We start from the raw sequence: 12,243 nt of genomic DNA on the forward strand, positions 1-12,243 counted from the left end.
AGCACAAAACATATGCATTTCTAGACATCTTTGAAAAGTGAGTCAGGTAAAGAGTTTTTTTTATCTTACAGGGGCAGTGTTGTATTTTGAGGCAGGCTTGAATAAGCTAAGAGCCAATAGACAGAGGTACCATCATTTGTCTGATTCTCTAATAATGGCATGGGAATAATAATGCATTTAATTTTGTAAAGTGTTTTTTTTGCATCAAACAACAAAACAACATTTTCAGTCACTTCCTATAAAAAGGTTAATGTCGAGCCCTGCATGTTTTTTCTTCAAAAGCCTCATGGAATGTAGGCCTACATTGAACACCACACATTGGCTGCTACTGTAGGCTGAACGATAGAACAGCTATTTCCATGTTAAAATGTCATGGGATGCATTTTCTCCATTGTTTTTGATGGTATGCCACTCTGGTAGGCCTCCATTATGATCAGATAGCCACCTACTTGACCACTGTTAAAACTAACTTAAAGCGGGTACAACCTTAGTGTTCACAATAAACATGCGCCTGAAGTTGCATAGAATTTTCAGAATGTTCAAGTTTGCACTCAGCAGACCGCAATCACGCTTGTTCCCCACCAGGAATGGAACTTAAGGATTTTGGGCACTGGCTAGTTGGGCTAGTAGACCACCATTTTTACTAGCCCAGCTGCCCTGGTGCAAAATCTGTGCCCTGAGATATTTGAAAATACAAAATGTCACTAGCAAGCGGGCTAGTTGAGCCCATTTTCAACTAGCCCGGCCTGAACAGGACTAGCCGGCTAGCTTAATTTCAATCCCTGTTCCCCACCATTCGTTCATTTTTGTAGAGAACGTCAGCTGTTTTCAAACAAACGTGGTTGTGAACAAATGTTTCTCTTTTTCAAAAGTTTGCAGGGAATTCTACTAGATGAAAAGCAGAAATTAGTATGACATTCGGGCATTAAAAGTAGTCTTGATTTTCCTAATGTCATATACTATAAAACATTTTTTTTTTGCATACTCAAAAGGCCTACTATTTAGGACACAAGTATGGGTATTCGAACACGGCCTGTATGTTGGGTCTATATGACCAAATGTTAAGCCAATTTACAATCCTATTGCGCTGATTGCCTTACAATTGTATGTTGAATCAACAAACTCTCCTCGAAGGGAGCTGAATTTGAACAAACTTGTTGGGTAAATTTACAAATGTATGTTTGTTGAAAACCACTCCCATCATCATAATATTTCCCAGCATGCTCTATTTCAGAATAATTGTTTTGCAATACGTTTTTATATGTACATTGATTGGTTGATTAATCCTATTCCACACAAACATAAATAACATACATTCTTCTAAACTATTCCAACCTGTTAGTAGTTGAACTTTTTGCACCCGTTACTGAGATGGCTGATCCAGTTTATATGATTTAGGCAGTTAAAAAATTATTATTACTACCGTGGCAGTCATTCTTAATGCAGTCATTCTCTAAGTTCCAATTGTTGGTTTACCCACTCTTGCTGGATTCTAATAGGAAATGTACACTTCACTTTGCAAGCATTGAGGTTGATTCGATGTACAATTTTACAGCAATCAGCTTCAATAAGATTGCGAGTTTGCTCAACAAAATGGCATTGAGGTTGATTCAATGTACAAATGAAAGGCAGCCAGCTGCAATAGGATTCTTCCGAAGGCTTTGAGGAGTACACCACATAAGTCAGTGGCTTCATCAGTAAGTGCATCAACAACATACCCCAACCAGAAGCCATGGATTACAGGCAACATCCGCACTGAGCTAAAGGGTGGACGTGCTGCTTTCAAGGAGCGGGACTCTAACCCGGACGCTTATAAGAAATCCTGCTGTGCCCTCAGACGAACCATCAAACAGGCAAAGTGTCAATACAGGACAGAGAGAATAAAGTAGATGTCACACGTCAAAATGTTGATTTATGACCCTATGTCCTGCTGAAGTGTGCATGCCCATATCTGGGCTTCCTGTCCGGACCTCGGACCTCGGGCGTGGTTTAGGAAGTGACCATATGTTTGGTCATCCTGTTCCTGTTTCTCACGGCTTAGAGTGTGAAAAGAGTTTTATGATGTTTTTGAAGTTGTCATGATGTTTGATGTCTAGTGTCCTGTTTGGAACGGGTTGGGGTTAATGAACATTTCAAAGAGTAAGGCCCCCCCCTATTTTATTGCCCTCCGGGTTGTTGTCTATGAAACACGAATGTCCTGGGGTATTGGGCTTTGCAGACGCCTTATAAAGCCCCAGAACAATACATGCTTAAGACTGTACATGATAACCTCCGGAATATTAAACAAAAATGACACCTATGCCAATTTTCGGTATGTTATGCGCGTCTTGTCATGAACCCAGTGACCAAAGCATTGAGGAAGTTCTGTGTGAAGCTCCAGAATGTTTTAAAGGAGTTTTGGGTATGAGTGAGGGACATATGTCTTACATATTCCAGCCGGAGGATTCTACGGTAAAGATATTCACAGACAGTGGCCCCAAACCCCTTTATCAGGCAAAACCTGGGAGTTTTTCTCCTGCTCTGCGGATGAGAGAATGGCTAAAGATCAGGCTGGCGCTCTGTAAAATTGAACAGGCCCAGAGTGGTACAAATGTGCCCGGATATGCGTTGGAAGAACAGGTCTGCGGCCACAGTGATCTGAAGGCCCTAAGAATCGCTTCAATGGCCTATAGCCCTGACAACAAAGTGACAATTTTAGCCTGTGAACTTTATGATGGTGCTAATGCGACAAAGTCGGTCAATTCTCCTGTATCTTCCAGAGCATGCAAAGATGTAAACTTTTTTATTCCTGTGTTTAGTTTTAAATGGTTGGATTATCCGATTTTCATAACACTTATGAATAAGCTGGACAGTCTCTTCCAAAATCGTGAACAGTTAAAGCGCTGGCCTCGGCTGTCCTTGAGACATAGCCAGGACCTAAAGGCCCGACGGATTATATACCCCTGGAGTGAAAACTTACGGAGTTTTGATGGACCGTGCAAGAGAGCCAGGCAGTTTGATGGGGGGTTGGAAACGGATAATGGTCAGGGCTAACCATGCCCTTTTATCTGTAAGAAAGGCATCGTAAAAGACCTTAATTATGAACGGCTATAAAATGTATGTACTTGATTTTTTTGAATGAAATAAAGATGTTTTTAAAAGCAGTATCTCAACACGTCCTGAACTCTCTCGTTTTTCACTATTACCACAGTCTGTCCCTGAGAAAAAAACTTGCAGAAAAAGCCATGTGCGCGCGTGGGTGTGTGTGTGGGTGCGCGCGTGGGTGTGTGTGTGGGTGCGCGCGTGGGTGTGTGTGTGGGTGCGCGTGTGTGTGTGTGTGTGTGTGTTAGAAACAAGGTCCCTTCGCATTGTGGACATTTCAAGCTTTCAACAACAATAAAACAGCCATCTTTAGTGAAACCGCATTTCACCATATGTACAGACATAGAGAGCCAACACATAAAGGTGTAACAGGGATGAATGGATATTCAATGTACAACAGTGGTCTTCTGTAACAAGCAATAGGTGTTAAATATGGGCCACAGTCAATCATGACAGCCTCTTTAGGAAAGGCCTTTACTTATGACTCTTTAGGAAAGGCCTTTACTTATTTACTTAAAAATGAAGGCTATTTATACAATGAAACATTTATTCATACTGTTTGTAAACAATAGCTTCTACCCCCTTAGGGTCTACTTGAACCGCTTATTAAATCAGACCTCTCAGACCAGAAAGTATGATTAGAAACCATGGCCAACTATATTCAATCTGTGATTAGAAGCGATAATTAGAAGCTATGACAAAACTATGATCAAACTATGATAATAAACTATGAACAACTATGGAGACAGGGCTGTATGTGTGTGAATGATGAGCTATTATTTAAGTGTGTAATATTACTCTTTCTCTCTCTCTGTCAGGCTATGAAAAAGACAAGAGAAAGGACAGTGACTCCTGAGTGTTGATAGGTCTTAGATTTTTATAGACAGGGTATCTGTAAAACACAATGTGACAACTATTGAAGATGCAAAAAGGGGTTTTCAGAAATATATTTGGTTGACAGATTTGTATTATTATAAAAAGTAATATAAAAATGATTAGAATCTTTAGTATTATTATGTTACATGCGAGACATACCCAGAAATGTCAGCGTAGACAACTTACAAGAATGTGTTTACCAGGCCGTGATGAAAACATTTTAAAGGAGCTTTAATTCAAACATGCAAAGATATATATTTGATACAATTACCAACGTTAAAAACTGTTGTTACAATATCACAAATAATGTTTCTCGGACTAACACACTGTAGAGTTTCCTATTTACTAAAGAACAATCACTAAGACAAAACACAAAAAGTTGTAATACAATCAGTATACATGGCATTCTATATGGAAAACAGGTACATTTTGAAAGATTATGATGTTGATGTGATTTTTAAAAATTCATTTCTCAATTTAGGATAATACGGTTTATTTTATACTTTACTTAAATTGTATTATTGTATTTTTTAGGTTTGGTTTTTGTTACAACCAACAGGGCTTCCTAACATTCGACATAACTAGTAAGCCTTACGCGGGAGATTAGAACTCAAAAGTAATAGGGGGTAAGAAAGATCATAAAGGTAATTTCATATTTCGGTTTAGGGGGTTAATAACTTTAGGGAAAACAATATTCACACTATGTGGATTATAAACATGTTAGAGAGCCATCACATCATGATGTAACAGGGATGAGTGGCGATTCAAAGTACAACAGGAGTCTTCTGGAAACTGCAATACGTGTTAAATATGTTTTACATATTACATATTTATTTTACATATAGCCATGACTGAGTGGTTTCACAAACTCCCTTTAAAGGTTTTGTAAGAAAGTTGTAACAGGCCTCATTCAAAAGTCTAGAGATTAACCTAGAGACATCAAAAACATCAACGTTTAGAGCAGCTTGGAGATTATTCCCCATGTCAGGTGGGCAAAGAGCTGATTTACCTAACCCTGTACATACCAAAGGAATTTCCAGAGTTAGCAAACCCTGACACTGGGTATGATATCTCTGACTTGTATGTCTAAGGATTATTGTAGATGTTTACACCTGAGGGAGTTTACAGTAGGTCAATTAGATGTATAAAGGCAAAGAGAGCAACAAATTGACCTACGTGACCTCAAAGGACAGCCTACTTTATAATAGAGAATGCAGGGATGTGTACGGAACATGTACCCCTTATAAAACATAGCGATCTACGGTCAAATGCATCTAAAGTTTTTAATGAAGTGGCCGCTGCATTTAATTTAGATTACTTCAACATAGTCTAGAACCAGTAAGACCATTGATTGAATGATCTGCTTTGTGCTATTGAGCAAGAGGCCTGACCCATTTCTATGTAAGAAGCAGCATCTTTATATTATTTTTTATATTCAGCTTCAACATAAAAAATAATTTTTTTTTTTTTTTTTTTTTAAGTCAGCTTAACGTATATACTAGTACAACATATTAGGTACATACACTTCAATCATTAGAATTATTTAATTATTATTTAATTAATGAATAAGATGGGTAGAAAATTAATCTGTTTAAGTCATAAGTAAAGGCCTTTCATAAAGAGGCTGTCATGATTGACTGGGGCCCTTATTTAACACGTATTGCTTGTTACCTAAGACTATTGTTGTACATTGAATATCCACTAGCAGATTTGTGTAGCATGCATCTCCACTATATTGGTCATGTTCCTGTGGTCTTTTTAAAAGTCAATAAACATATGTGTAAAATGTACACTTTTGTTTCACTGTAGATTTGTTTAAGCCCACCTAGAAACACCTGATTTATCCCACAGCTTTAATGAATAAGATGTGTAGAAAATGAATCTGTTTAAGTCATAAGTAAAGGCCTTTCGAAAAAGAGGCTGTCTTGATTGACTGTGACCCATATTTAACACGTATTGCTTGTTACATAAGACCCCTGTTGTACATTGAATATCCAATAGCCAATTTTTGGAGCATCTCCACTCTGTCATGTTACTGTGGTCTTTTTAAAAGTCAATAAACATGTGTGTAAAATGTACACTTTTGTTTCACTGTAGATTTGTTTAAGCCCACCTAGAAACACCTGATTTATCCCACAGCATTAATTAATAAAACAGTACAGTCTTACGCATGTATTGTTCTGGGGCTTTATAAGGCGTCTTCAAAGCCCAATACCCCAGGACATTTGTGTTTCATAGACAACAACCCGGAGGGCAATACAATAGGGGGGCCTTACTCTTTGAAATGCTTACTCTTTGAAATGTTCATTCCCCCACCCCGTTCAAAGAGGACACTAGACATCAAACATCATGACAACTTCAAAGACACTATAAAACTATTTTCACCCTATAAACCGTGAGAACCAGGAACAGGATGCCCAAACACATGGTCACTTCCTCCCCCCCCCGCCACCAGGATGTCCTGACCGGAAGCCCAAATATGGGCATGCACACGTCAGCAGGACATAGGGTCATAAATCAACATTTTGACGTGTGACATCTACTTTATTCTCTCTCAGGACTAAGATTGAATCATAGTACACCGGCTCCAATGCTCATCGGATGTGGCAGGGCTTGCAAACTATTACAGACTACAAAGGGAAGCACAGCCACGACCTTCCAAGTGACACGAGCCTACCAGACGAGCTAAATAACTTCTATGCTCGCTTCGAGGCAAGGCGGTGTCAGAGGAAGGCCCTAGAAATTGTCAAAGACTCCTGCCACCCTAGTCATAGACTGTTCTCTCTGCAACCGCACGGCAAGCGGTACCAGAGCGCCAAGTCTAGGTCCAAAAGGCTTCTTAACAGCTTATACCCCCAAGCCATAAGACTCCTGAATGGCTAATCAAATGTCTACCCAGACTATTTGCATTGTCCTGTTGCCTCCCCCACCCACTGCTGCTACTCTCTGGTTAATATCTATGCATAGCCACTTTAACTCTACCTACATGTACATATTACCTCAATTACTTCAAGTAACCTGTGGCCCCGCACATTGACTCTGTACCGGTACCCCCTGTATATAGCCTGGTTACTGTTATTTTACTGCTGCTCTTTATTTGTATTTTTTAGTCGTCTATTTTTTACATAACACTTAATTTTCTTAAAACTGCATTGTTGGTTAAGGGCTTGTAAGTAAGCATTTCACTGTAAGCTCTAAACCTTTGATTTGATTTGATTTCGAGTTTGTTCCACAAAATGGCATTGAGGTTGAATCAATGTACTATTGTTGTAAGGCAGCCAGCTGCAATAGGATTGTGAGTTTGCTCAACATTTGATCATAAGGCAGCCAGCTGCAATAGGCAGCCAGCTGCAATAGGATTGTGAGTTTGCTCAACATTTGGTCGTAAGGCAGCCAGCTGCAATAGGATTGTGAGTTTGCTCAACATTTGATTAATGAAAGTTGAGCAAACTCACAATGCTATCCAATCCTATCCTATCTTTTCATTTTTTTTACAGCGCAGGTAATTCAAATGAAGTCAAATAAATTCAAATTCTTATTCAAAACAGTCAGCAGAAGTAGGCCTACCACTGTGCAATTTTGTGTGTGCGTTTGCTCGCAAACTGTAAAACAGAAAATATATATATATTTTTTTTACGCTGAATTATGTAATTATTCAGATAGACAGAACTTGTGCTTTCAGTGTAGACTGCACGCCACTGGAAAATTCACCTCAGAGCTCTGCTACCATCTAGTAGAGATAAGGGAATATTTCTGTTGTGAATCATTAGAAACTAAACTGAGAAACCGTGAAGATTTTGTGACTTTAAGGCAGGGCTGCCCAACCCTCTTCCTGGAGATCTACCGTCCTGTGGGTTTTCAGTCCAATCCTAATTTAACACACCTGATTCTACTAATTAGCTGCTCAACAACACCTTTGCTAGCTGAATCAGATACGCTAAATTAGGGTTGGTTTGAAAACCTACAGGACAGTAGATCTCCAGGAAGAGGGTTGGGCAATGATTGATTTCCCTAATGGGTTCACACCTTCTTATTATAGCTCATTGTCTGTGTTATGGACAGCAGTCTACTCACAACATCAATGCGAACTCACAGGACCAACACTTAGGTTTTGAATACTGAAGTCACAAAGGCAATATCGCCATAGAAATAGAATTCTAGATCTAGTGACATGAACTGCATTCTTAAACAGGTTTATCAGTCCCTTTTCTCACATCCGCAGATTTTGTTATCTCTAGGACTACATGTTTTCTGTTGTGGATTCATATATTTTAAGTACCTTTTAAAAGGGGGATTTCACCATGGGGGAATCTGGGCTTGTTTTCATCATGTCCAAGGCATTTCTAGGACAGTGACATGTGTTTCACGCATAATTGCCCAGGAGGAAGGCAGGTCAGGCTTCTGTGCTAAATGATACACCCTACTTCTTTTATTGTTCTTCTTTGGAGTTTAATGGTGGTTGGCATCCAATATGTTGTATTATCAACTGGACTATAATGTACATCCATTATACTTGATACAAAATGGGAAAAAGGGAAAAAGAAAAACTACAAAAATAAAAACGAACCTCCCCGCAAAAATATACAAAAAAACACGCTTGCAACTAACCCTACACTCATTAAAAACCCAATACACCATTCCACTACTTTGACCCTATCTGCTCCTACACTATACTTTCGTGGAAAACTCAATCCAAAGATTAGGCAGAGACTAATATAAAGTATAACAGTGAAATCTTTAATACAAGCAGCTGCAAGGTAGATCTGTCTCTGATCTCAGTCAGGAAAGGAGCTTGAATGTGATGCCGACCTAGTCCTTAGGAAACTATGCAGTATTTAGTTTTTTTATGTATTATTTCTTACATTGTTAGCCCAGAAAATCTTAAGTGTTATTATATATAGCCAGGAAGAACTATTGGATATCAGAGTGACGTCAACTTACCAGCACTACGACCAGGAATACGACATTCCCGAAGCGCATCCTTTGTTCAAACCACCCAAGCCATTCGAACTGATTCCAGAGGCTGACCCAAAACAACTTCGCCGCAGAAGAGGTAGACGGAGCGGCCTTCTGGTCAGACTTTGGAGGCTCGCACACCACCCACCGCTTCCGAGTATATTACTTGCTAATGTCCAGTCTCTAGATAAGGTAGACGGAATTAGGGCAAGGGTTGCTTTCTAGAGAGACATCCGGGATTGTAAGATACTCTGTTTCATGGAAACATGGATCTCTGTGTCATGCCCTGACCGTAGAGAGCTTTTTATGTCTCTATTTTGGTTTGGTCAGGGTGTGATTTGGGTGGGAATTCTATGTTCATTTTCGATGTTTTGTATTTCTTTGTTGTTTGGCCGGGTGTGGTTCTCAATCAGAGGCAGCTGTCTATCGTTGTCTATGATTGAGAACCATACTTAGGTATCTTTTTCCCACATGGTTTTTGTGGGTAGTTATTTTCTGTTTTGTGTTTCTGCACCTGACAGGACTGTTTCGTGTTGTTCTATTTTTGTTATTTTTGTTATTAGTGTTCAGTTGAAATAAAAGCATGAACACTTACCACGCTGCACTTTGGTCCACACCTTCTTCAACAGACGATCGTTACACTCTGGGGATATTCTGTTGGAGTCGGTACAGTCACCGGGATTCTTTGTGCGTCGTTCCGACAGGAATAAACATCTCTCCGGGAAGAAGAAGGGTGTATGTAACAACATACAGGAACTCAAGTCCTTCTGTTCACCTGACTTAGAATTCCTCACAATCAAATGCCAACCGTATCATCTCCCAAGAGAATTCTCATTGGTTATTGTCACAGCCATGTATATCCCTGTCACGTTCTTTATATGAATCGGACCAAGTTGCAGCGTGGTATGCGTACATTCTTCTTTTATTAAAGAAAGAACACAGAACAAACTAACAAAACAGCAAAACGAACGAAACGTTAAGCTATATGAATAGTGCAGACAGGCAACTAGACATAGAATAAGAACCCACGAACACAAAAGGGAAAATGGCTACCTAAATATGATCCCCAATCAGAGACAACAATAAACAGCTGCCTCTGATTGGGAACCATATCAGGCCACCATAGACCTACAAAACCCCTAGACATACAAAAACTAGCATACCCACCCTCGTCACACCCTGACCTAACCAAAATATAAAGAAAACAGAGATATCTAAGGTCAGAGCGTGACAGTACCCCCCCCCCCAAAGGTGTGGACTCCCGGCCGCAAACCTGAACCTATAGGGGAGGGTCCGGGTGGGCATCTACCCTCGGTGGCGGCTCCGGTTCTGGACGCAGCCCCCCCTCCTTACGCTGATCCCTCCGCCTTTGCAGATCCGGACTGGGAACCGTCGCTGGAGACCCCGGATTGGGCACCCTCGTTGCGGGCCCCGGACTGGGGACCGTCGCTGAGGGCTCCGGACTGGAGACCGTCGCTGGAGGCTCCGGACTGGGGACCGTCGCTGGAGGCTCCGGTCTGTAGGCCGTCGCTGGAGGCTCCGGACTGGGGAGACCTACTGGAGGCCTGGTCCGTGGAGGAGGCACAGGATGAACCGGGCTGTGGGGGAGCACTGGAGATCTGGTGCGTAGCCTTGGCACCACTCTTCCAGGCTGAATGCCCACTCTAGCCCGGCACCTCCAGAGCGCAGGCACAGGTTGAACCGGGCTGTGGGGGAGCACTGGAGCTCTGGTGCTTAGCACTTGCACCACTCCTCTTGGCTGCATGCCCACTTTAGCCCGTCACGTGCGGGGAGCTGGAACAGGCCGCACTGGGTTCTCCTGGCGAATTGGGGAAACCGTGCGTAGAGCCGGCGCAGGACTCAACGGGCTGTGGAGGCGCACTGGAGGTATGGAGCGCCAAGCTGGCACAAGACGTGCAGGGCTGGGGAGGCGCACAGGAGGCCTGGTGCGTGGGGCTGGCACAGTCTTCACCAGATGGCTAGCATGCACCTCAGGACGAGTATGGAGAGCTGACTCCGGTGACATCAAACTGAGGACACGCTCCGTAGGGCGAATGTTGTGCCTCATGCACCAACACAGCAGCTCTCTCATAGCTCTCTCCTCCAATCTCCCCATCAACTCCTTCACTGTCTCTGCTTCACTACCTTCGCTCCCCTCCAAGTTCACCCCGACTGGCTCTGGTTCCATCCTCGGCTCCGCCGACCATCCCGTGTGCCCCCCCAAATTTATTTGGGGGGGCTGCCTCTCCTGGCCATGCTGCTTGGTCCTTTGGTGGTGGGTAGTTCTGTCACGGCCATCATTGGAAGAAGACCAAGGTGCAGCGTGGTGAGCGTACATATTCCTTTTATTTTTAGAAAATGACGCCAACAAATCAACAAACGAAGAAAACAACCGTGAAGCTTACAGGGCATTAGTGCCACAAACAAAGTTAACTACCCACACTGAAAGGAGGGAAAAAGGGATACCTAAGTATGGTTCCCAATGAGAGACAACGATAGACAGCTGTCCCTGATTGAGAACCATACCGGCCAATACATAGAAATAAAGAAACATAGAAAACAAAAACATAGAATGCCCACCCCAAATCACACCCTGACCAAACCAAATAGAGACATAAAAAGGTTCTCTAAGGTCAGGGCGTGACACAAATTGCATGACATGGAGCACTCGCTCACTCTGGTCAGAAGAAACACAAACAAATATCAACAAGTCCACTACAGGTTGCCTTCACTGATTCAACTGCACCCAACTCCTGGATTACTTCATGGAGCAAAAATGTGTTTATTTTAATAAAGGACAAAAAGTCTTTGGGTAAATCACATTATCTGGTGAAATAATCTGTAGTTACAGTTCTCTGTACTTGTGTGTCTCTACACTTGAGACACAATTGGACACACTGAACTGTACTACACTGTTCACACAAATTTTTTGTATGTTACTTTTACCATATAACATTATTGTTGAATACCCAGTTCTCTTTTTGAGTTAGCATTAAATAGTGTACACTCCTCTGTATTTTAGATTTTGACAAATAAACATTCTTTGTACATATCTGAATGTCTAGCATCTGTATGAAGCTAGAGATCCCTGTCAGCATATATAAATATCTTCTGTGAATCCATAAAGGCAGGCAATTTTAGAAGATTGATAGAAAATATGAGTATTTATTTTATGGTGGTTCTACATGGTCTTATTCAGATATTTTTTCTACTAATTGGTTTTAATCACATCAGATATTTTCACATCAGATATTTTGCAGAACCAATTAGTGAAAAAAAGACCAGAATTGGACTGCCTGTGTAAACTCAGCCATAGTCCTTTATCCGACT

The sequence above is a fragment of the Salvelinus namaycush genome, chromosome 3 (assembly GCF_016432855.1).
Source record: "Salvelinus namaycush isolate Seneca chromosome 3, SaNama_1.0, whole genome shotgun sequence".
In the NCBI taxonomy this organism is placed as follows: domain Eukaryota; kingdom Metazoa; phylum Chordata; class Actinopteri; order Salmoniformes; family Salmonidae; genus Salvelinus; species Salvelinus namaycush.